We start from the raw sequence: 26,911 nt of genomic DNA, 5'->3' as shown, positions 1-26,911 counted from the left end.
CTGTTTTGAAACGCCAGCACTTGTGTTGTGTCTTTATTTTATGATAAGTTTGTTAAATAAGCTAGATAAGTTAGATATTTAATGGTGTCAACAGCAGGTGGGACCAAAGGGATACCCGATGGTGAGTTTATATAATTCCAGTAGGAAGGTTGCACACTGCTGATATCATCCGCAAGAAAACTTTATTGGAGACTGCTCAGACAGAAGAACATGGTATTTAGTCTGAGCAGTCTCCAATAAAGTGTCTTGTGGACAATATCAGCGATGTTTGACCCTCCTTTTCTGACTTGCATCATCTGCTACTGAAATGAGAGTGGGCTCTGCGTTGGTCTGGACCTGCCCTTCACAGCACTGCAATGGTTACATACCATGGCAGGTGGAGCGGTAAACTTTGGATATACTGACCAATTCCATGTCACTTTACAGTGGTATAGGGACCATAAACTACAATCAAATACCTCATTATTCTGACTATGTTTCTGCTTTCAGAGCTAGTTATTACTTACATTATTACAAAAAACAGTAATAATTGAATGCAGTGACAATAATTTATGGTAATAAAGAGTGGACACATAGTCCTACAGATACAACTGGCCCTTTGAGGGTGACCAAACTGCTGATGCGGCCCCCGATGAATTTTAGTTTGACACCCCTGCACTAGAGCATTGTGTCCCTCCTTGAGATGGTCATGTTGGGAGGTATGACCACAAGGTGATGGCTAGCCTCCTGCTAGGCTCTATGGGTCTCCTGTAGTTAGTGGTCTGCATAGTGAGTGCAGGGGGTCAGTAAATCCAGTCGGTGTTTAAACCCAGGTTGAAGTGCAGTGTGCAAGGGGTCTGAAAAGAGTCTGACATGGGTCGCAGCAGGGATGGACCCATGTTCAAAGTACAGGGTTGAATACAGGTTTGCAGTCTGAAAGCGGTCTTAATTGTATATTCTTTATTTGTAAAGATATGATTAAACCACCAGGCTGTGTTAATGTGTCTCTGTTCTGGCGATCCATAATGCTATATGATAATAGCATTCACTCTGGGTCAGATAATATGCTTAATAAAACATAAAACCAAAAAAACCCTAAGAACATTTTTAATATCTCCAATAAACAACTTGATTCACATTAAGGGGGAAATTTACTAAAGGAAATTTGTAAAAAATAGGTGTATTTGTACCCAGAAATACACTTATTTTGACATTTACAATCCCGAAAATACGGCAATTCGTATTCGTATTGATAGCACATCAATACGAATTGCCGTATTTTCAGGATAGTAAATGTCAAAAATAAGTGTATTTCTGGATACAAATACACCTATATTTTTACAAATTTCCTTTAGTAAATTTCCCCCTAATTGTCAGTTCTTGCCAAAGGTTTAAAATTTTCACCTAAGTCCAATCCTAATATCTTCAACTTATATGTAGACCTTTGTCGTAAACTTTATTTGCCAAAAAAACAATTAGCGAGAGATAAGGATGACTCGGTACCATTGATCTTGGATAGCACAGACAATGCACTTCTTGATATTCTAGAAGATCTTTGGACTGGTAACCATACTGAATCTTTTCAGACACCCACAGTTAAGAAAATATATGACATTACCAGAGAGGAAAAGAAATTCAAAAGAAAATTGGAGTTCTTTACAATCTCGGCCAAGAGCAGTAGTATCGAATCATTCTATAAAATAACCTTAGAAGATTTGAAAGAACTTTGTACAACAAATAATCATAAACCAACATGTCCAGATTGGTGAGAAAAGCCTCAAAAGATCTAACTCAAGATTGCGATATAACCATAAAAGAAGCAGACAAAGGTGGCAGTGTAGTGGTGATGAACAGAATAGAATACGAGACAAAGGATTTTAGACAATTGACAGATACACAGTTTTATAATAATCTTTCCAAAGATCCTACTGCAATGTATCTGTCCGAGTTTAAAACTTTACTTGAATCAGCTGTACATTTGGGGTTATATCCAAAGATGAATATTTATTTTTGTTTCCCACTTTCCCCAGGATTCCTGCTTTTTATATTTTACCTAAAATTCACAAGTCCCCCACTTCACCACCCAGTCGCCCTATTATTTCAGGTATAAATTCCCTCACCTCTAATTTATCACACTATGTTCATCACTTTTTACAGCCCTATATTGTGGTGCTGAAATCATATATTTGTGATACTACAGATCTTCTTACCAAAATGCAAAACATACAGTGGAAACCCAGTTATGCATTCTTAATATTAGATGTGAATGCATTATATACTAACATTCCCCACACTTTGGGTTCCGAAGTTGTCTCTAGAAGATTAAGAAAATATGACACACTCAGCTGCACACATGGGACCTTCATTGTCGATTTCATTAACTTCATTCTTTCACACAATTATTTTTTATTTTTAAACACTCATTCCAACACTCAGGTGAGGGGAACGGCCATGGGGACCAGGTTCGCCCCCAGTTACGCCAACCTATACATGGGCGAGTTGGAGGAGACCCATGGGGGGGAGGGGAGCAGATGGGGGTCGAGCCTGGTCTTCTATGGCCGACATAGACAATCTCTTTATTATTTGGGATGGTGATTTAACCACATCCACCCATTTTGTTTCTCACCTTAATAACAATCACTATAATCTTTTTTACCCACACTTTTGACACACACACTGTTAATATTTTGGACCTAACCCTCATATGTCAGGGTGATTCTATCATAACTCAAAATTATGTCAAACCAGTAAACACCAATGCTTATTTGCACTACAGCAGCGCACACCATGAACAGGGAAGAAAAACATACCAAAAAGCCAATTTATGTGGATTCCAAGAAATTGCTCCGATCTGGATATGTATCTAACCCAAGCCACTGATCTCAAAAAATCATTCTATGATAGTGGTAATCCAATGGAAATAGTAGATGGGGCATTTATAGAAGTGTCCAAGATTGAAAGACATACTTTACTTATGAATAATAAACAAACTGAAAAATTTACAGACTTAGCATTTCTATGCAAATACAACTGTGCATGCCCCATAAGACAAATTATTTCTCGCAATTATAGAATTCTCAAACAAGATAAAATTTTAAGTGATATCTTACCAAGTCAACCAAGTTATTTATAAGAAAAATAGAACACTTAAAACAATATTAGCATCCAGTCATTTGAAAACAATCAAAAAAATCATCAAATTACATAACAAATAACTTTTTGATCAACAGACCAAAGGGCTTTTTCCAATGTGGGAAACCCATATGCACAATGTGCACATATCTTCAATTACATTATCCAATACAAATGAAAATGTTGAGTTAAATTCATTCATGATTTTCAAGATCATTGCGGACCAGATTCATGGAACATCGGAGAAATGAGCTTCTCAGAATTTTATTGAACCACCAGACTTCTGAGGATTACACCAACAGACTTCTGAGGATTACAAAAAAATTTGGGATACGGGACTTATCATCTCTACCTGGTCATCCATCATTTCTCACACCTACGGATTGGACCTGCAGCAATCCTTATTATCACTTATTTATTTTTACCCTAAAGTCTACCCTAACCGTAACCTACCCTCTGGCAACATTACCCTAACTTCTCCCCTAACCTCCCCTTCTGCAGCCTTACCTTAACCTACCCCCTAACCTCCACTCTCGTAGCCTAACCTTGTGGTACTTGTGGCACTGGCATCATCAATTCACATACATGTATGAAGGTTGATGTGGTTAATTAATTCAGCTTCCTGGCTGCGAATGGACGTATACACTAGGGACACAGCAGTGAGCTTTTAGGAGCTTCTGCACCAAAACCAGCTATCTATCTATCTATCTATCTATCTATCTATCTATCTTGACAGAATATCTGATGTAAATGAGAGTGAAAGTCTTGGATCCACTGACCATCAAGCAGTATGGTTCAAAATAAAGACAGAGTCCGAATCATCGCACACAAAAACAAAGGTGTTAGATTTTAAGAAGGCTGATTTTGTAGAGATGGGAAACTCTGTAAGGGATTCTTTGGCAGGGTGGAGGAACTTGAATGGAGTGCAGGAGAAGTGGGGAAAATTAAAAAGTGCAATACTAAAAGCAACAGAACTTTATGTTAAAAGAGTTAGGAAAAACACAATGAGAAGGAAGCCAGTATCGTGAAAGCAAAAAAGTTGGCCTTTAAGAGATTTAAGCAGATACAGAATAATGGAGGACAAAGTGGTGTATCTTGTTAGACAGAATGAGGCTAAGAAGGTAATCAGATATGCAAAAGCACCGGCTGAGGAGAAAATGTCCCAGTCAGTGGGTAAAGGGGGGAAAACATTGTTTAGGTATATAAATGAAAGGAGAAAAACAAAAAGTGGAGTAATAAGACTAAAGACAGAGAGTGGAAGTATTCTTGAGGGGGACAATGTAATAGCAGATCATATTAATAATTATTTCTGCTCACTATTCACTGCTGAAAGAGAGGGCAAGGGGCCACAGTTAAGTTGCAAGTATAGTCAGAAAACTGAGGGAGAAACAAGTACATTTACAGAGGAGAAGGTCCTCACAGAACTCTCAAAACTGGAAGTGGATAAATCAATGGGGCCAGATGGGATACATCCAAGGATACTAAAAGATCTTAAAGGGGAGCTGGTAAAACCATTAACAGAATTATTTAACCAGTCACTAGCTACTGGAGTAATCACAGAGGATTGGAAAACAGCAAATATAGTCTCACTGCACAAAAGTGGAAGCAAGGAAGAGGTAGGCAACTATCGACCAGTGAGCCATATATCAGTAGTAGGGAAATTGATGGAAACACTTTTAAAACAAAGAGTTGTAGAATATCTCAAAACCAGCAATTTACAGGATCCAAAACAGCATGGGTTTACTGGGGGAAGATCATGTCAAACAAATCTTATTGACTTTTTTGACTGGGTGAGTAAAGTAATAGATCAAGGTTGGGCTGTAGATGTAGCTTAGCTAGACTTTAGTAAGGCTTTTGACACTGTCCCACATCGCAGACTGTTAAATAAACTTGAAAGCTTGGGATTTGATTCTAAGATAGTTGAATGGATAAGATCTTGGTTGGAGAACAGAAAACAGAGAGCTGTAAATGGAGTACAGTCAAAGGAGGGAAAGTTTAAAAGTGGAGTACCACAGGAATCTGTACTTGGACCAGTGCTTTTTAATATCTTTATTGGTAATATTGCAAATGGGATTGAGGGTAAAATGTGCCTTTTTGCAGATGACACAAAAGGTAGATACACCAGGAGGGGTAAAACAAATGATTGATGATCTAGGTAGATTAGAGGAATGGTCAAGAGCATGGCAACTACAATTTAATGCCAAAAAATGCAAAATCGTGCACTGGGGCCTCAGAAATCCAAGGACTAAATATAGTATAAATGGTATTATAATGGAAACAACTGAGTAAGAGAGGGATCTAGGTGTAAGTATTTTAGGGGACTTAAAGGCAGTCCAGGTAGGCAATGTAACAAAGCAATGACGAAGGAAAGTCAGATACTTGGTGCATAGGGAAAGGTATCAGCAGTAGAAAGAAATAAGTAATAATGCCACTGTATAGGTCATTGTTATGACCTCATTTAGAGTACTGTGTTCAGTTCTGGAGGCCATACATATATAATACATTAGACATTGTACAAAGAAGGGCAACTAAAATGGTGCATGGCCTACATCACAAAACGTACCAGGAAAGACTAAAACAGGAAGTGGAGCAACAGAACACGAGGACATGCACTGAAACTAGAGGGAGTAAGATTCAGGGAAAATTTGAGGAATAATTACTTCACAAAAAGAGTAGTAGATAAGTGGAATAGCCTCCTGAGGTGGTAGAGGTAAATACAGTAGAACAATTTAAACATGCTTGGGATAGGCATATTGTTATCCTTACAAAAAAATAAGGATCAAATATGGTTTGAGGTAACATGTTTAAAAAAGGGGCAGACTACATGGGCTAAATAGTTCTTATCTGCCATCAAATTATTTGTTTCTAAGTCCTCATCCACTACCTCTCTCCATCACATTCCCAGTCACCTTCTACCAGTCACTTTCTCCCTGTCCTGAAACACCATGTCCCTTTTAACAAGGAGTTTTTTGGGAGCATGCATGCCTTCAGCATGTGCACATGTACTTGCCTCCACTACCCACCCCCTTACTCTAACATGGTGCCCACCACCACCACCACCATCATCATCTTCTCTTCTGGATCCGTCCCAGAGTATAAATTGCTTTCTGCTATTTAGTTTTATACCATTTATGCATGGTTAATATTTCTAGAATCTCCAGAATTATAAACAGGTTTAATTTCTTTATTAAAGTTGTTTAATCTTCTTCTGTCTATTGTACCTTTGAACTGTCTCATTGGAATTTATGAGGCATTTTAGGTCTAAGGTCCCTTGCAAGACCTATTCAAATTATGAACTATTAATCCCTCAGTGATCTGTGCAGCATTGTAAAAATGACAGCACTAGTTTCTGTATATTTTATTGTAGCTTGGTATTTTGTAGACATCATGAGTTTTTCCTTTGGGAAATATGCTACTGAAAAAGTATTTTACTGTGTGCTCCAGCGGAAAGCACATATTAATGGAGAATAGCATCTGAAATATTTGACTGCTAGACAATAGAACTCAGTGGTAACTTTTTATTCAAATACATTTTGCATTTGGAGGGTAATACTGAATCTTATGAAGTCAATAAAGTTATTGACCTTTCCTATGTATTCAATGCTATAGCTTTTGTTCTTGGGCATAGAAAGGAGAGCGGTGATACATCTGTTTTAAATAAGAACTGAACATTATGTAATATATAATCAATGTGTGCACTGCTGAATAGTGCAAAAATAATAAGGAAATTCGTATTAGATGGAAAATCAATACAAGGCGAGGAGATGATCTGAAACTTAGCTTTGCGTAACAACATATAATAAAGTATGTATTTGTGATATTTAAATGCTGTTTATGATTATAGTATATGTCCCTAAAAGGGACAATACTGTTACTAGAAGGAGGTTGGTGACAAATCCACTAAATTATCTAAACATTCATTTTCCATTAGGCTTTTTAGAATCAAGATGTGTCTATTACATAATTCTCTGCAATCTGATCTATCTATCTATCTATCTATCTATCTATCTATCGTCTGATGTGCCGTGCCCCATCCATATCTATATTACCATTATATTGTACGGGCACCTGACGCAGCAACGTCCAGAAGAGGAGAGCCGGATCCGCCTCTTTCCGTATATATATATATACATCATAAAATGTAAAATATGAGAGACATACGAAAATGTCATCAGAATGTCAACAGACAGAGGAGAGGAGCTTCTTCTGCCAGTTAAGAGTTGAGGATGGATGGGCAGCAAACCCAGGCTCCCATCAAGCCTGGGTCTGGGCAGTTAGTACCCCCCACACCACGGCGCCATTGACAACCCATATCCTTTTCAAAATAAAAGAGATTAAATAAATCCATGTGTTACTCAGGCTATAATCTGGCATATTTCTCTTATATAAATGGAAATTTGCTTTGCTGTCACAGAAAGGTATATTATTACGTATTTCAAAAAAATGTATTTGAATCTTTGTGGTTCCTATCAGCTATGTTTATTGTTTAGCTATAGAAATAGTACATTTGTTTCTTCTCTCTTATAAAGAGAGACTAAGGGTAGACTAAGGGGAAATGTACTAAAATGTGTGAGATTTACTGGTACCGACTGTTGGCTATACTGCATGTGTAAAAATATATATTTTGAATTCATTCAGAATAAAATTATATATGAGTAGTTAAAAATAGATGTCTATTTTGGTAATTAATTAGAAAAATAATTGCATCATTTATTGCAATTATTGATATTCTACACTGCATTTAGACATAATCAAACCTATCTCAATAAGCAGAAATGCAGAACAAACCTGAACTGAACTTTTGTTAAGCTGATAACAGTGATTTGTTGTTCCCCAACTATCTGTGCGCTACAAATATAATGAATCAATGAAGTGATTTGTTTTGTTAAATACAAAAGAGGCATGAAGAATAGATATTGTCTTCAGATGACAAGTCTTGACTTTTGCAACAATACTTTTTTTTCTTTAAGAATGTTTATTTCCAAGTAATGATTACCGAATAAATGAAATACAGCACAAATGTTCTGCCTCTCCTGAACTCCGGTGATGCATTTGCTTTTAGTTTTTAGGTGGGAAATATATTGTCTTTGCTGGATTTCTAAAATGTGTTGCTGGCTATAAATACAGTGATCTGATGGTTAATGTTATATTGGACATCCAGCATATACAGTATGTACTCCATGGCCCTTATCCTGGTTGACTCGCTCGGGCGCAAATTCACACCCTTGCAAGTCATCCAACACCCGCCCTGCGAATGGTGGTATGCCCACCCCCCTTCGCACGCCAGGTTCATTCGCCCAGTATGCGAAAGGATGTTTTACATAAACATCCATTCACATGCCAGTGGGAACCTCCCCATCTTTCGATGGTCGCCGACCATCGCATGATGTTGAAGGGGCACGCATATGTACGGGTGGACCAGACCACTATTACATATGTGGGCAGCTGACATCTGGTTATGTCAGCTGTCTGCGCCCCACACCTGTGTCACAAACGCATTAGCATGTGTACGCCCATCGTTTTCACATATGCTAATGGGTCTGCACAGCACCCCATACCGCTCTCCACCCCCCCCCCCCCGCTCGAGAGGCAGGGAGCATGCACTCGGCCAACAGATTAGCGCTGAGTTTGCACAGAAATGCTGCTGTGCATTAGAAAAACATCAGTCCACCTTTCAAATTTGTGCAATAGTGAGTCAACCAGAATAAGGGCCCATGTGTACAAGGCCTGCTTGTTCCCAGAATCAATGGTTCCAGAATGGTGTTGGGCATCCTAGCACTCATAGATCCAGCTCATTTATTTATTTACAGTTTCTTATATAGTGCAGAAAATTCCGTTTTGTTTAACAGTGGTGTAGACAGTGGTGGAGGTCGCGGGCCCTGCTGCAAGCTTATATGTTCTTATATGTTCTTAGGAGATTCAGGGGAAGATGTACTAGCCTGGTGAAGTGATAAAGTGGCCAAAGTGATAACTAATTTTTCAATCCAAGCCAGTAACTTGACAGTTAGGAGCTGATTGGCTGGAACGTTATCACCTTTCACTTTATCGCTTCACCAGGCTTCATACATCTGCCCCTCAGTTTCATTTATGGTAAACCACACAATACAGCATAATATTGATCATCATGCTAACCAGAACTCAATTACCAGGATCTCAGTATGGCAGACAAGTCTTGATATTCTTGTTCTATTAAGACAACCAATACAAACGCTTCACTCATAGGGAAGGCCATGATGTCCATCATTTTGGCACATACAGATGGAGCCTTTCTCATTCAGCCAGGGGCTGGCAATATAACCGCCAGCCTCCAACATCGGTCGGAAGGGGGCTGGCACTCCCCGTTACGACGGAGCTCTCCACCACCTACCCGTCACTACCCGCTGGTCTCTGCCGGTCCCCGCTGCCTCCCCGCACCCCCCCCCCCCCTCCTCTAACCCTGCCTGTCTTCCTGAAGTGGAGACAGGCAACGATTCCGCCACCCACCGCTGAGCGACAGGGACGCTCGTGCGCCAGTGGAGGTAATCTGGCGAGGGCTGGGCATGTATGAGATGCACTCCATCTGTAGCTACCCTAATCTTACAGACTATATAGAACCTTACAATATTATTACCTTGACAGATATGGATGTGTCCTGGATGCCTTATGCATCTAGCCTCAATAGGCCACAAAACGAGTGAGCCACCAGGTCCAGTGCAGCACAAGCTATTGTACACACTTTAGGTGGATACTGTGCTGTATGCAATTCCACAGCAGAGTTTTTGGTGCAAGTCGTTTTAATTAAAATGTGTAAACAGCTGGTATTGGGAGCACGCAAGCTCGTGGTAAGCCAAAATTGTTTTGCAAGGTCCGCATAAATTTTAACGTGGAAAACCTTGCAGCCAATTAAGTATTTTCCCCTAAGCATATGATTGGTCACTATGGGCAATGTCTCCACATTATCTACCTTAAAAGTTTGACACAGTTAATACCTCTCCTCCTCGATATCTAAAACTATTTTTAATAGGTCTGGAAACTGTTATGCTTAACACAATTTTTAATACTCGTAATTAAGGAGACGGAGAATGACTTTATGCTGGTCATTTTGAAGATATGTATGCAATTTATTTCTCCCAACAATATTGAATATTTACTTAGTGCAGGTGGTACAGATCAGTGTATTGGATTGTTCTGCTCCACAAAATAACATTACTTTATTTCATTATTGTGATCTAATAACGATGGACACTTAAGACACTTAAGACACTTCAGGCATGCAATAACCAACAGTTCAATTACAACAAAGGAGCTCCCAGCACCACACATTTAAATCGTCAGAAGAGTTGTGAATTCACAGCTTTGCACAGCAGGTGTGGCGAACCCCTGAACACACATGCTCATCTAATCTGACAGACCAGACAATGACACAAAACACCACTGGTGATGTCCAAACAAAAGCTTCATTTCTAAAGAGACAATGCCTCGCAAAGAATGTGTTGTCACTAATAGGTTCCTAAGGAAGAAAACAATGCATATTTTATTAGCGCCAAACAAATTGAAGTGGGACTAGTTTATTCTCATTTTCAACTCTTCATTTTACCTTTAAATACAACTTCATTATTTCTCGTTTTTCTTTTTTTTCCCCCCCTTTAAATTAGCCGTGCTTTATGCGCCAAGCCACCTTGTAGTCGGGGAGATTAAAGGCAACGCTGAAAATAAAGTACATTTGTTATTTAAAAAAAAAATGAGATAATGTTTCAAACATGATATTTCTAATTAGAGGCTAGAATCTACTGTACATTCTGGATTAGCACAATTTTATAATCACCCGTGCTGAAGTGACACTGTAATTGAATTTGTTTGTAGAAAATAAAGTGAAAATCTAATTTTCTCTTCAACACACAACAGCAGAGAATTACAAAGTACAGCGCGGGCTGTGCTTATTTACCACAAAGGGATGGCTGGGCATTAATGAGCTCTGGAGGTTTATTTGAAGACAGCTGCACTTATGATGAATAAGATAGCGCAGATAGCAGTCCTGGTGTGCTGTAGGTCACTTGCAGACTTTGACTTCAGAGAGCTCGAAATCTCTAATGTTACTTAACACTTTGAATGCCAACATTGCCATGTTCATAACGGGGGGGGGGGTGTTAATTCAGGCTGGCTCGCTGTGAGCAGAATTCGGTTCGGGTTCGGTGCGGGTCTGCTCACGCCGATGGGTGAAGATACACATGTGCGGACCCAATGTATGAACACCTTCACACGGGCAGGGGTGGCTGCGGGGGCAGGGGAATTCCCAGGGTTTTATGGGCATCCCCATTCTGGGCATTCCTCTGGGGATGTAGGCAGGCTGATATGCCTGCTTGGGGCGAGTGGCTGACCATCGAATGATTTTTTGCCCATATACGCCCCCATGTGAATGGATGTGTCAGCATACACATTAGGGTTACCACCTTGCCCCTTTAATTCCGGACACATATTAATTACACAGGTTCTGTGGCTGGCTGACTTCAAGTCTCCATTTCACCTGGTTTTAAACTTCCACAGTACCTGTGTAATTAATATGTGTCCGGAATTAAAGGGGAAAGGTGGTAACCCTAGTACACATCCATTCGCATGTTGGGGTGGACATTCCCACAGCTGTGGGGGGGCATCGCTCGCCCGGCAGGTGGCATTTCATCGCTCAGTAAGCAGTGAATTTCGCTGTGTAGCGAGCCAACCTGAATCACCCCAAATATCCGCTAGCATGCTACTGTCGCTCACGTTTGTTATATGCATTCAAATAAAAAATGTGTAAAAATTTATTTCCTATATAAGGTGAATATTACAGGTCATAATGATGAATAAGAATATCTGCTTGGCTATTTTTAGACCTATTTTGACAAAATCACTTTGCACTCCAAGGGTTTAGCTGCTGAATCTTAAAACAAAGTCCTAGTGTTTTCCTATCATTTAAAGCATGGGTCCTCAAACTGCGGCCCTCCAGATGTTGTGAAACTACAAATCCCAGCATGCCTTGCCACAGTTTTGCTATAAGGAAGTGTTAAAACTGTGGCAAGGCATGGCGGGATTTGTAGTTTCACAACATCTGGAGGGCCGCAGTTTGAGGACCCATGATTTAAAGATTAGGTACAATGTGTAGCGTGGGTGCTTGGTAAAAAAATAATAATTTATAGATAAATAGATAAATGTTCTATGGTCACTGTCTCCTGCCAAGTAGGACTATCTCATGAAACGCTTCAAACAAACACCAGTAGTTTTGTCAGCAGCAGGGGGTAGTGGAAAATTGCCGGCTGAACACAGGGATTTTTTTGCATTTTTTTTCCTTTTTGAGAAAAGTCTCAAAGAAGCTGCAGATTATATCACAACAATTTTCTTACAAATATTTTACATTAGTCGACGGATGTCTTGTTGAGCCCTCGACAGGCATCTTCAATAAATTTAAATGTGTGAATGTCAAGGAAGAACGCATCACACTGATCTTACATTACAATAAAATAAGCAAAAATAGCAAAGATTTGATCTAAAGTTTTTATGTGAAGTTTTAAATGCAGTTATTGGTACTTGTGAGTTATCCGGGCTGCCGATTTTGTCCTTAAGTTTGGTTAACTTAAGGACACCCGACCGACGCGATGCCCACGATTCAGCTCCATTTAGCTCGGTCGTGGCCGTTATAAGGGGCCGCGACGCGATGCCCCCGATTTCCCATAGACAGTAATGTTAAAAGACACGATATCGGGGGCATCGCGTCGGTCGTGGCCGTTATAAGGGGCCGCGACGCGATGCCCACGATTTCCCATAGACAGTAATGTTAAAAGACACGATGGACCCGATTTCCCATAGACAGTAATGTTAAAAGACGCGATGGACCCGATTTCCCATAGACAGCAATGTTAAAATAAAATTACAATGTGAAATTGGGCAATATGTTTTTAAAAAAAATGTTTCATGGCCCCCCACCACCGTTAACGCCACCCCGCTATTGACGCCAACCCGAAGCGTGGCGAGCGCAGCGAGCCCGCGAGGGGCGGCGGTACGCGTCCTCCGACCTTTTCATGCCCTACTATCCACTAGGGCGTGGAGTGAGAATAGAATAGTGTGGCGAGCGCAGCAAGCCACCGAGCCCGAAGCGTGGCGAGCGCAGCGTGCCCCGCGAGGGGACGCGGACATCTGTGAAGCCCGCAAGGGCACGCGGATACCTGTGAAGGTGTCCGCGTCCCCTCGCCACGCTTCGGGCTCGGTGGCTCGCTGCGCTCGCCACACTATTCTATTCTCACTCCACGCCCTAGTGGATAGTAGGGCATGAAAAGGTCGGAGGACGCGTATCGCCGCCCCTCGCGGGCTCGCTGCGCTCGCCACGCTTCGGGTTGGCGTCAATAGCGGGGTGGCGTTAACGGTGGTGGGGGGCCATGAAACATTTTTTTTAAAAACATATTGGCCAATTTCACATTGTAATTTTATTTTAACATTGCTGTCTATGGGAAATCGGGTCCATCGCGTCTTTTAACATTACTGTCTATGGGAAATCGTGTCGGAAATCGGGTCCATCGTGTCTTTTAACATTACTGTCTATGGGAAATCGTGGGCATCGCGTCGCGGCTCCTTATAACGGCCACGACCGACGCGATGCCCCCGATTTCGGGCGCGATGAAAAAATCGGCAGCCCGGATAACTCACAAGTACCCAGTTTTCTTATTACTTAGAATTACTGAAATTTCTCCAGTCTTCCAAAAACCAAAAAGTGGTCTGTTAGGATACATTAGCAGAGAGGATATGGTGCTATTTTTGCCATTATTTATTTATTATTTACCGTATATACTGTAACGCACACATATTCTGCAGCGCTTTTACAGAGAATATTTGAACATTGACATCACTCCCTGCCCCAATGGAGTTACTATATTCCCTACCACATGTACATGTACATACATTCTAGGGTACATTTTTTGGGGGAGCCAATTAACCTACCAGTATATGGTACTTGTTTCCTAGAACGGCCACAACGATTTAGATCGTTGTGGTCGTAAGATAAAAAATCGGATCGATCGCATCGCATGCGATTTGGTCGCATACGATGCGACCGATCCGATCGACCGATTTTTCACCCGATTTTTTTTTTTTTTTCACCAGATTTGTTTAAATTGGCCCCCCAAATGTTAATAAGTGTGCTAGACCCCACGATAGACGTGAACCCGAAGCGTGGCGAGCGCAGCGAGCCCGCGAGGGGCGGCGGTGCGCGTCCTCCGACCTTTTCATTCCCCTACTATCCACTAGGGCGTGGAGTGAGAATATAATAGTGTGGCGAGCGCAGCGAGCCACCGAGCCCGAAGCGTGGCGAGCGCAGCGAGCCCCGCGAGGGGACGCGTCTAACTTCACAGGTATACGCGTCCCCTCGCGGGGCTCGCTGCGCTCGCCACGCTTCGGGCTCGGTGGCTCGCTGCGCTCGCCACACTATTATATTCTCACTCCACGCCCTAGTGGATAGTAGGGGAATGAAAAGGTCGGAGGACGCGCACCTCCGCCCCTCGCGGGCTCGCTGCGCTCGCCACGCTTCGGGTTCACGTCTATCGTGGGGTCATGGCGGGCACATAAAAAATGTGAAATGGGTCATATTGGCCCATTTCACCTTTTTTATCATTTTTCCCTATGTGAGATGGACTTAATCAAGTCCATCTCATCTTGTGCCATTATAATGGCACAAGACCGACCGATTTCAATGTTAAAAGATTTTTTAACATTGAAGTCTATGGAAAAATCGGGTCAATCGGTCGGTCGCATCGCGGCCGATTTTTATTGGTCGCGACCGACCGATTGACCCGATTTCTGTCAATCAAAGTAAAAAATTGTAAAAAATCGGCCACATCGTGAGGATCGTGTCCCTTAATTAAGAGCCACGATCACTCACGATTGTGGCCGTTCTAGGAAACAAGTACCCAGTATATTTTTGTGGGATGAACACGGGAATACCCGAAAAAAAACCCACGCAAGCACGGGGAGAATATACAAACTCCGCACAGTTAGGGCCATGCTTGGAATCAAACTCATGACCACAGTGCCATACCTCCTAACATGACCCTCTCCAGGAGGGACACATTGCTCTGTTTCTGGACTTCTCCTTTAATTAATGATTGCCATTACCTGTGTTGAAGCACATTTCAAATCAATTAACCTGTGTGAAACAAGTGATGGCAATCATACATTATGAGGGAAGTCCAGAAACAGAGCAATGTGTCCCTCCTGGAGAGGGTAATGTTGGGAGGTATGCTCAGTGCTGTGATGCAGTTATGCTAACCATTACACTGTGCCATTAACAAAATGAAAAGCTGTGAAGTATTTTATATTGCCAGTTCTGCAAGAAACATAAATGATAGGCACCAATTTATATCAGCTCTTTTAAAGTGATGTCCTTTGGTTACCAAACTGTGTTGCCAAACTGTAGTGCCTCAGGCCACTTGCAGGGGTCCCTGGTTTAGTGATCCAGGAATAATTAAAATAATTTATGGTCATTTTAATAGATAAAACTAGTGCTTGTTGCTGCCAATCAGAATATATGTGGATGATCAGGACTCAGGAGTGCATCCTGTCCATCACCACATAGCAGAACCTATGGTGACATATAAGTCAAAATACTTAATTAAATATTTACCTAATTACAGTTTTCAATAAAAAAAACTTGTGGCCTAGGGGTGCTGTGAAAAAAAATCCTATAACTCTGATTCAAAAATGTTTTGCTGCAGTTTTATCTTGGTAACATCATGGGTGAGATTTAATAGGATGAGAGATTCAGAAAGTGAGAGATTTGGTAAGAAATCTCCAGGTTTTTTTTAAAGTGGCAATCATTTACACTGCTAAACCAGTTTGATTTTGAAGTGTAAATGATTGCTGCTTTAAAAAAAAACTGGAGATTTCTCACCAAATCTCTCACTTTCTGAAAATCTCATCCTATTAAATCTCACCCCATGCCTTTAACCCCTTCCCGACATTTGACGTACATTTACGTCATGGCCGGGATGTACTTCCCGACACATGGCATAAATGTACGTCATGACTTTAAACTGTCACTGCGTCTAGAGACGCAGTGACAGAGGGACGATGTCTGCTGTCCCTGACAGCAGACATGTCCCTGCATGCCCAGGGGGGGCTGCGATGCCGCCCCCCCGTCGGCGATCGCTGTGATTGGCTGTTCAGTGTGAACAGCCATTCACAGCGTTTTCCTGTGTTACCAGCGAATCAGACGCTCGGTAACACAGGTGTCAATCACCGCCGGGCGTCAGGGGGCATGAGGGGGTCATCGGTGACGATGACACCTCACCCCACCCTCACCCCACCTGCCCCCAAGGCTGTGATTGGTCCGTGGGACCCACGGACCAATCACAGCCAAGGCGCGACATTTAAACTAACGGTGACTGCGCTGCAGACGCCATTCCGGTCTGGAATAGCGTGCAGAGCGGTCACCGTGCCTATCTGCCGTGATACTGACCTGATCCTTGCTAATACTTACCTGATCCTTGCAAATACCTTACCTGATCACCTGATCACTGCTTGTAGCGTGCTGGACGCTTCCTGGATCTGACTTTTTGGGACTTCCTGCTGCTGCTGCAGTGTGATAGAGAGATAGAGAGAGAGATAGAGAGAGATAGAGAGATAGTGACAGAGAGAGCTATATTTTGTGTCTGCTACCCCCCATTTTGGGGGTGCAGGGGTTTTTTATATATAATTAACTGTCAGTGCTGCTGCTGCAGTGTCATAGAGTGATAGATAGTGATAGATAGTGATAGATAGTGATAGATAGTGAGAGATAGAGAGATTTGTGTCTGCTACCCCCCCTTTTTGGGGGTGCAGGTTTTTTTTTATATATATAACTGTCAGTGCTGCTGCTGCAGTGTCATAGAGTGATAGATAGTGATAGATAGTGAGAGATAGAGAGATAGAGAGAGATAGTGACAGAGAGTGATAGAGAGTGTATATTTTGTGTCTGCTACCCCCCCTTTTTGGGGGTGCAGGTTTTTTTTTATACATATAACTGTCAGTGCTGCTGCTGCAGTGTCCTAGAGTGATAGATAGTGATAGATAGTGATAGATAGTGATAGATAGTGAGAGATAGAGAGAGATAGTGACAGAGAGTGATAGAGAGTGTATATTTTGTGTCTGCTACCCCCCCTTTTGTGCTGATCAGTATATCTGTGCTGATCAGCAACTTTTTGGGGGCGCAGGGTTTTTTTTTTTATATATACCTGTCAGTTGCTGCCAGTTGCACTGTCCGTTGCACCAAAGGTTGTGCACCTGCTGCCCCTCACTGGTAATCAGTGTCGCATCACTGATCACCTTTTTTTTTTTTTGAGAGTGCTGTGGGGTCTTTTTTTAATTTTTTTTTTACACACACTGTGATTTTGTGGGTGTCCTGTGGCCACTGTGCGCTGATCAGTGACGTACATCACTGATCAGCTTTTTCGGCACAGGGTTGATCTTTTTTTTTTTTTTTTTTATCAAATTCCTGTTGCCTTTGAGCGCTGTTCAGTGACGGACGTTACTGACCAACATCTGTGCTCAATTTTTGGCGCAGGACCTTTTTTTTTTTTTTTTAACCCCTTCAATTTTTTTTTTTTTTATTGGGATCAAATTCCTGTATAAAGTATTTTTTTTTTCTGCACTACATACACACTACACACTACATACCCCCCGGGTTGAAATAAAGTTTGTACCCCCCCCTACACTATACACGTGTTGAAACATTTCACTACCAGTAACACAAAAATAAAAATGGCATCCCAAATGTCATCCCAAATGTCATCCCAAATGTCATCCCAGTCATCCAGAAGAATGTATTCAGCGGAGGAGGCATATGCCATGATTGCCTCTGACTCTGACACAGCCAGTGATGCAAGCGGGGAATTTGAAGGATTTTTCTTAAGCTCCTCTTCCTCCTCTGGTGATGAGGGACCCCCTCAAAGATGCCCCCGTAGAGCAGCTGAGACCCCCCAATAATTGATCTCGTATGGACCCCACCACCAGACAATTTTGAGCCCCAGGTTCCTGAGTTTTTGGCCATGCCAGGAATCCAATTTGATTCCACAGGTCTCAGAGAAATTGACTTTTTCAAATTATTTTTCTCTGATGATTTTATAAATTTAATGGTGGACCAAACTAATTTATATGCCCAGCAGTTTATTGCTCAAAACCCCACGTCATCATTTGCTAGGTGGACCCCTGTAGATGCAGTAGAGATGATGACGTTTTGGGGTCTGGTGTTTCATATGGGCATAGTAAAAAAGCCAGAAATTAGGCAATATTGGAGTACAGATGTTCTGTACAGCACCCCACTTTACCGTATGGCCATGACCCGGACTCGTTTTGAGTTAATCCTTAAATTTTTGCATTACAACGATAATGCACAGTGCCCACCCAGAGATGATCCCACCTTTGACCGGCTATTCAAAGTCAGGCCGGTCATTGATCATTTCAGTGCCAAATTTGCAGAGATGTACATCCCTGAAAAATTTATTTGTATTGACGAGTCCCTTATACATTTTAAAGGAAGGGTTAAATTCCGCCAGTACCTTCCCAGTAAGAGGGCAAGGTATGGCATAAAAATGTATAAGCTGTGTGAAAGCACCTCAGGGTACACCCACAGGTTTAGGGTATATGAAGGGAAGGATTCAAGAATTGAACCGCCAGAATGCCCCCCCTCCCTCGTAGGTGTTAGTGGAAAAATTGTCTGGGATTTAGTGCACCCCTTCCTGGATAAAGGTTATCACCTCTATGTGGATAACTTTTACACCAGCATCCCCCTGTTTAAGGCCCTTGGTTCAAGAGGTACAGCAGCTTGCGGTACTGTGCGCAAGAACCAAAGAGGCCTCCCAAAAACGCACATTGCCCAAGTAATGAGAAGGGGTGAAAGCAGGGGAATATGCAACGAAAATATGTTGTTGGTCAAATATAAGGACAAGAGGGATGTCCTTATACTGACAACAATTCACGGAGACAGTACCACCTCCGTCCCTGTACGAGGTACCAGTACCCACACCTCCAAACCTAATTGTATCCTGGATTACAATAAGTACATGGGCGGAATGGATCTTTCAGATCAGGTACTGAAGCCGTACAGTGCCCTGCGGAAAACAAAAATCTGGTACAAGAAGCTGGCCGTGTATATCATCCAGATGGCACTGTATAACGCTTACGTGCTATTCCGTTCTACCGGCCAGAGTGGGACATTTAGGCACTTTCAAGAGGAAGTCATAAAGGGCCTAGTATTTGGGAACCAGCAGGCAGAGGGCCCCAGTACTTCTAGTACTGGCCCCCATATTGTACCAGGGCAGCATTTTCCTGATGAAATCCCCTCCACTGGAAAAAAGGGCAGGACACAAAAAAGGTGCAAAGTTTGCTATAAAAAGGGAATAAGAAAGCAAACTATTTTCCAGTGTGACACTTGCCCCGACAAACCCGGCCTATGTATAAAGGAGTGTTTTAAAATATACCACACATCTATGGATTATTAGGTTCATAATTTCACCGTGCTTCGGGGGTCTTGCTAATGCCACATAGCACCCACCATTCATTCCACCAGAATCTGAGCCGCAAAATCCAAAAATCACTCCTTCCCTTCTGAGTCCTGCCATGCACCCAACTGGTATTTTTCGGTCACATGTGAGGCATTGCCGTACTCGGGAGAAATTGGGGCACAGATTTTGGGGTGCTTTTTCTCCTTCATACCTTCTGAAAATGAAAAATTTTGAGCCAGAACTGCATTTTTGTGTAAAAAAATGTAATTTTTCATTTTCACTGCCCAGTTGTATCAAAATTGGTGAAACCCCTGGGGGTTTGAAATGTACACTATACCCCTAGATTAATTCCCTGAGGGGTGTAGTTTGCAAAATGGGGTCACTTGTGGGGGGTTCCACTGTATTGGTGCTTTGGGGGTCTTGCTAATGCGACATAGCACCCACCAACATTCCACCACCAAAAATCACTCCTTCCCTTCTGAGTCCTGCCATGCACCCAACTGGTATTTTTTGGTCACACATGAGGCATTGCCATACTCGGGAGAAATTGGGGCACAGATTTTGGGGTGCTTTTTCTCCTTCATACCTTCTGAAAATGAAAAATTTTGAGCCAGAACTGCATTTTTGTGTAAAAAAATGTAATTTTTCATTTTCACTGCCCAGTTGTATCAAAATTGGTGAAACCCCTGGGGGTTTGAAATGTACACTATACCCCTAGATGAATTCCCTGAGGGGTGTAGTTTGCAAAATGGGGTCACTTGTGGGGGGGTTCCACTGTATTGGTGCTTTGGGGGTCTTGCTAATGCGACATAGCACCCACCAACATTCCACCACCAAAAATCACTCCTTCCCTTCTGAGTCCTGCCATGCACCCAACTGGTATTTTTTGGTCACATATGAGGCATTGCCATACTCGGGAGAAATTGGGGCACAGATTTTGGGGTGCTTTTTCTCCTTCATACCTTCTGAAAATGAAAAATTTTGAGCCAGAACTGCATTTTTGTGTAAAAAAATGTAATTTTTCATTTTTAAATGTACTGTGTTCATTAGAAAAATGTATTAAAATTGCAAATCTGCAAAAAAAATGAAATTTTGAAATTTCACCTACACTTTGTTTTAATTCCTGTGAAACACCTAAAGGGTTAACAAACTTCCAAAATGCTGTTTTGAATACTGTGAGGGGTGCAGTTTTTGAAATGGTATCATTTATGGGGGTGTCTCACATACAAGTCCCTCAAAGTCACATCAGAACTGAACTGGTCCCTAAAAAAATCAGTGTTTGAAATTTTCTTGAAAATTTGAGAATTTGCTATTCATATTGTAAGCCTCCTAGTGTCCAAAAAAATTAAAAGGAAGTTGAAATAATGATGGAAACATAAAGTAGACATATGGTCTATGTTAGTTATTAACTATTTTGAGTGGTATGATTATTTGTCTCACAAGCAGAAAATGTAACATTTTGCAAATTGCTAAATTTTCCATTTTTTTCCGACATTTTGGTATTTTTCACAAAAAAACACAGACTGTATCGACGAAAATTTACCACTAACTTGAAGTGCAATGTGTCACGAAAAAACAATCTCAAAATCACTGGGATAAGTAAAAGCAAAAAAAGGTTATCCCCACTTAAGTGATACCTGTCAGATTTGAAAAAAAGGGCTCTGTCAGGAACGCAAAAACTGGCTCTGTCAGGAAGGGGTTAAATAACAGCCACTATCAAAGCATTGGTACTAATTTCCTGGGCCCAGTCTTGTTGGAAGGGCACAGACTATTTGGTAAAGAGGACATCATGCACCTGTATGTCTGCCAGCACCCCCTGTGCTGCACTAAGGTGGAAGTCTCTCACTACAGGTGCTGACTTCTGTGGGAGAGGGGTTGTGTTATTTAAAGGGGACATGGCCACACCTCCTCATATTAGCGACACACCCCTCACTCACACACCCAATTTGTACAGAATATATGGCTTGATTCAGCATTGAACGCAAAGTAAAATCTTTCTCTAATGGTCAAAACCATGCTGCACTGCAGGTGCGGCAAATGTAACATGTGCAGAGAGAGATAGATTTGGTTGAGACCTGTTGGCTCATCGGCAAAGTTGCAGATGACTGTGAGTAGTGAATGTAGCAATACGCTATCCTGTAGCACATGCGCCAACATTCATTCACCATCAAATTATTTTCGAAGTCTGTACAAATGTGAGTAAGTCTGACCCTGCCACAACTCGGCAAAAGAAAAAGGCTGATCCAGGCAGGCGCAGATGTCACAGACCATCCCTTAAAACTCTTGGAACATGGTAGGTTACCACCCTCAAACTGTAACTTTCATTCCATCAAATTGCGAGGTGATTGCGGTTAGATATTTTTGTCATTATTTTGTCTCACATATTTGCGCTGCGCTCCATACACATACACAGTTAGATCGAACAGATTGCAAATTTACACAATAGCGATCAACTCTGAATCAGGCCCTATATTAAGTGATGCAAGTTTGGATATAACATTCTTGGCAGGAGCAATCTTTACTGCAGTATACATTGAGAATTGAGCACCTACAGTGGCAGTCAATGGTTAAATATCATTGGATATGTCAGTGGTAAAAGCCAATGTCAATTATATTACATTTGGATGTAAGGCATATGCTTATATCTTTACCAGATTTGTTACGCTTGGATATTGTCAAAGTAAAGGATACAGACTGTGGGACATTACTGTACTAATCAGAAGCTAATAATTCCGTTGCGCTTTACAATTGTAGACAGTAATAAAACAAACTGGGTAACAACAGACAAACTAGGAGGTAGGAGGGCCCTGCTGCAAGCTTACAGTCTATAGGGATATAGGAGGGAAACACAAGGACAGGCACCCGTAATAGCATAGCAGTCCTCCCAAGTTGCAAGTCCAGAAGAAAAGCTATATAATACATAAGTGCCTCAGAGGGTTATGGGTGCGGTACTTAAATATGATAGGCTTGCTTGAAGAGGTGAGTTTTAAGGGAACAGTTTTATTGTGCGTGGAAGGGCATTCCATAGGATGGGAGCATCCTGATGAAAGTTCTGTAATAGTGAATGGGAGCTAGTGATCCGTGCAGAAGAGAGACGCAGATCTTCCTCAGAGCGGAGTGGTCGGGATGGGAAATATTTTGTGATAAGTAAAGAGATATAAGCTGGTGCAGTATAATTAATTGCTTTATATGTGAGTAGAAGTAATTTATATTGAATACGGTAAAATACAGGCAACCAATGGAGGGACTGGCAGATTGGATCAGCAGACAATGAGTGTCTTGCTAGGAAGATCAGCCTAGCAGCAGCATTTAAAATGGATTGCAGTGGTGAGAGTCTGTTCTTGGGAAGACCAGTTAGGAGACTATTGCAATAATCAATGCGGGATATAATGAGTGCATGGATAAAAGATTTGGTAGTGTCTTGTGTGAGATAGGGTCGTATTTTGGATATGTTTTTTAGATGCATGTAACATGATTTTGAGACAGATTGAATGTGTGGAAGAAAGGACAGTTTAGAGTCAAGGATGACCCCTAGGCAACGAGCTTGTGGGGTAGGGTGGATTGTAGAGTTGTCAACAGTTATGGAGATATCAGGATGGTAACTGTTCTTAGTTGGTGGGAATATAAGTAATTCCGTTTTGGAAATATTGAGTTAGAGGTGGCGAGGAGACATTCAGAGACTCGACCCAAAACCTGTGGTGGCAACTCTGAGGTTGATAGATAGATTTGAGTATCATCCGCATACAAGTGATACTGAAATCCGATTAAGATAAAAATTAAGATTTTGCCATCTTCATTTGTCCACTTCTGGAAATCAGCTAGAAAACCATCACTGGGTTCTCAGTACCCAGCACAAAGTACAGCGGAGTGTCTTTTGCATAGCAGTGGTAGACCAGGTGATGTTTTTTAATGCAATCAGTGTTTATTATGATAAAACAACAAACATACATTGTGGTGTAAACAGTTCCAAAAGGACATCCATGAATATAAAGAATATCAAGTTGAAATAACATACGGACCGTACTAAGATTTCAAGTGAACGTATGTGTAAACATTACAAACTGAAAAAAAATAATAGAATTTGATATAGAAGAATTAGACAGGAAAATAAAGGTAGTGATAGAAGAATGTGAACAAAAATAGAGAAGAGGAGAATGGAAAGGAAAGAGAATATCCAACCAGTGCCATATTAGGGTTGCGGGGCAGGTGCCGGAGAGAAAATATCAACATATGATGCATAGTTGTGGCTTTCTTTAAAATTCAGCTATGGGGATCAGGTGGTGGTAAATGTATTTGAGGGGAATTTGGAGGGAGAGGAAGATGTAAGATCTTCCATGAGCATTTAGCAGTCAATTATTAGGAACCAATGGGAGATCGGGGGGCGTGTTTGGGATATCCGGAAACAGGGTGTCACGGACCCACCGGTCGCCTGCTCCGATACGTCAATCTGAGCAGCGCCGGCCGTGACTGGGGTTCACTCAGGACACTCGGGTCCTTTCCTTGAGGTACACTGCCACCAGCCAAAACCTGATTTTAGCGCCTGAAACTGCGCAAGGGGCGGCTTGGCTCGCCCCTGACCACACAATACAAGATAACAATGGTAACGTTTTTCAGCCTTTCTCTTCCGAGGCTAATGAGTCTTAAGAACACAGAACCAGAACTGGGAATATGTATTATTTATTCCTAGAAATACTACAGAGCTTTAGAAAATAGTTACAAGATTTTACAATGATTTTAAAAGTACACACAAGTTTTAAATGCAAATTTCAGAAATAAAATAAAAGGAAAAAAAAGACAGAACCGTATCTTACAATCCTGAAGTGGGGGGGTTCTCCACAAGAAATCTCTCGTCGCCTACAGCCTGCTTGCTAGACCCCCAGGTAGTGACACTGACTATAGGGAGAAAGGTCTTAGTTATACCTTGCAGACTCCCTCATCCCTCCCACCCTTGGGATTCCACTCTTTCCATGCTGAAGGAGTGTGGAAGGTCCCTGGCAATGTATTTCTACAGTCTGCTGTTTCAAAGTGATTGATCCTCCTTCCTTGCATAGCAGACCCACTGATAAGAGATGTGAAGGAAGGGGACAAACTCTAACCTCTTTTCCTGGACCATGGTTTATGAGGGGCTCAGATCTTATCTTACATCCTAACTCCGGAGGAGTTCACAGATGTCACACTGAGGGAATACAGGCCTCAAACTCAAACCAGGGTCACCTACAGTTTACATACAAGACATGTCCTGATTCCAATACTCACAGGAGACATAACTATTACACCAATATCAGACATACATTGACCGGACAGATAATCATAACAGGAGGCATACGTTAATTTGATCGATCACCTGATCTGATCGTTACACCTCCCCCTTTTAAAATGGCGCACAGAGGTGGTGACCCACGTCACCATCTCCTCAGTGCGCTATTCACTTCCTCGCCGTGAGAGTCCATCCGCATTACTGTGGTGGGCACCCTTTTTGTGCTGGATGGTAAAAGTGTACTGCTGCAGTATGAGACTCCATCTTATCAGTTTACCATTATCTCCGGCAACTCTATTCAGAAATACCAATGGGTTGTGATCTGTAATTATTAAAAAGTCACGTCCGTACAGATATGGCTGGAGTTTTTGGAGAGCCCACACAATCGCCAAACACTCCTTCTCCACGGTGGCATAGGCTACTTCTCTGGGAAGCAATTTCTTACTTAAGAACAGGATGGGATGCTCCTCTCCTTTCTCATTGACTTGGCTGAGCACAGCACCTAGCCCATAATTGGAAGCATCAGTCTGCACTACAAACTTCTTTTGGAAATCTGGGGCCTGCAGCACAGGTGACTTAGCTAATGCGGACTTCAGCGCCAAAAATGCCCCCTCACATTCCTTTGTCCAATTGACCACCTGGGGCAACTTCTTTTTGGTTAAGTCTGTCAGTGGTTTTGCTAGAGTGCTGTAGTGGGGTACAAATTTTCGGTAATACCCAGCAGTACCTAGGAAGGACATGACCTGTTTTTTGGTTGTGGGAGTGGGCCACTCCGTTATAGCCTCTACTTTGCTTAACTCTGGGCGAAGGGTACCACCTCCAACACAGTGCCCCAGGTAGTGTACCTCACCCAGCCCAAGCTGGCATTTCTCTGGTTTAATCGTCAACCCGGCCCCCGTGATTTTACTTAACACACTGTTCAGATGGATCAGGTGCTCTTCCCAGGTCTGACTGAACACCGCAATGTCATCCAGGTAGGCGACGGCATGTGTCTCCTGGCCTTCCAGCAGGTCATTAACCATGCGCTGAAAGGACGCAGGTGCATTTTTCATTCCAAAGGGCATGACCAGAAACTCAAACAGGCCGAATGGTGTGATAAATGCAGACCGCTCACGGGCCTCCGGTGACAGTGGGATCTGCCAGTATCCTCTACTCAGATCCATGACAGTGATGTAACGTGCCTGGGCCAGCTGATCTAACAGTTCATCTATCCTGGGCATGGGATAGGCATCGAACACAGTGGCATCATTTAACCTTCTATAGTCTACACAGAAGCGGGTGCCCCCACACTTCTTTGGGACCAGTACAACTGGGGCAGCCCAAGCACTGTGAGACCGTTGAATCACCCCCAGCTGCAGCATTTCATCAATTTCCCTCTTCATGGCTTCCAGCACCTCAGGAGAAGCCCGGTATGCTGGCTGCCTGAAGGGGGTCTGACTACCTGTGTTTACATGATGAGTTACCAAGTGTGTTTTTCCAGGCTTCCCTGTGAAATGGGACTTGTAGGGCTGCAGTGTGTCAGTGAGCTGTGCTCGCTGTGCCTCTGTCAGTTTATCACTGAAGTGGGCATCAGACAGGGATCGCCCCTCCTTAGCAGCAGCTGCTAAATCCATCAGGGGGTCAATTCCTTGCTCATTCTCAGGCAAACTACACACAGCAAACACACAAGCCCCCCTTTCGTGATAAGGTTTGAGCATGTTGACATGATACATCTTCTGCCTCTTATGTCCCTCCCCTTTTTCCACAATGTAATTAACATCTTTGATACGTTGTATTACAGTGTAGGGACCCTCCCAGGCAGCCTGCAGCTTGTTCTGTCTCATGGGAACCAGAGCCAATACCTTTTGCCCCACCTCAAAGATACGCTCTCTAGCCTGTCGGTCGTACCATTGTTTTTGCTTGGTCTGTGCAGCCTTCAGGTTGCTCTGTGCCATTTCCATTAGGAACTGCATTTTCTCCCTGAATTGCACCACATAGTGCACCACGGATGTTTCCGGGGTGACCAACTTCCCCTCCCACTCCTGTCTAATCAAATCCAGGGGTCCACGTGCACGGCGCCCATACA

The sequence above is a fragment of the Crinia signifera genome, chromosome 1 (assembly GCF_055691185.1).
Source record: "Crinia signifera chromosome 1, ASM5569118v1, whole genome shotgun sequence".
Taxonomy (NCBI): domain Eukaryota; kingdom Metazoa; phylum Chordata; class Amphibia; order Anura; family Myobatrachidae; genus Crinia; species Crinia signifera.
The sequence above is the reverse complement of the archived record's forward strand: the minus strand, read 5'-3'. Positions refer to the sequence as shown.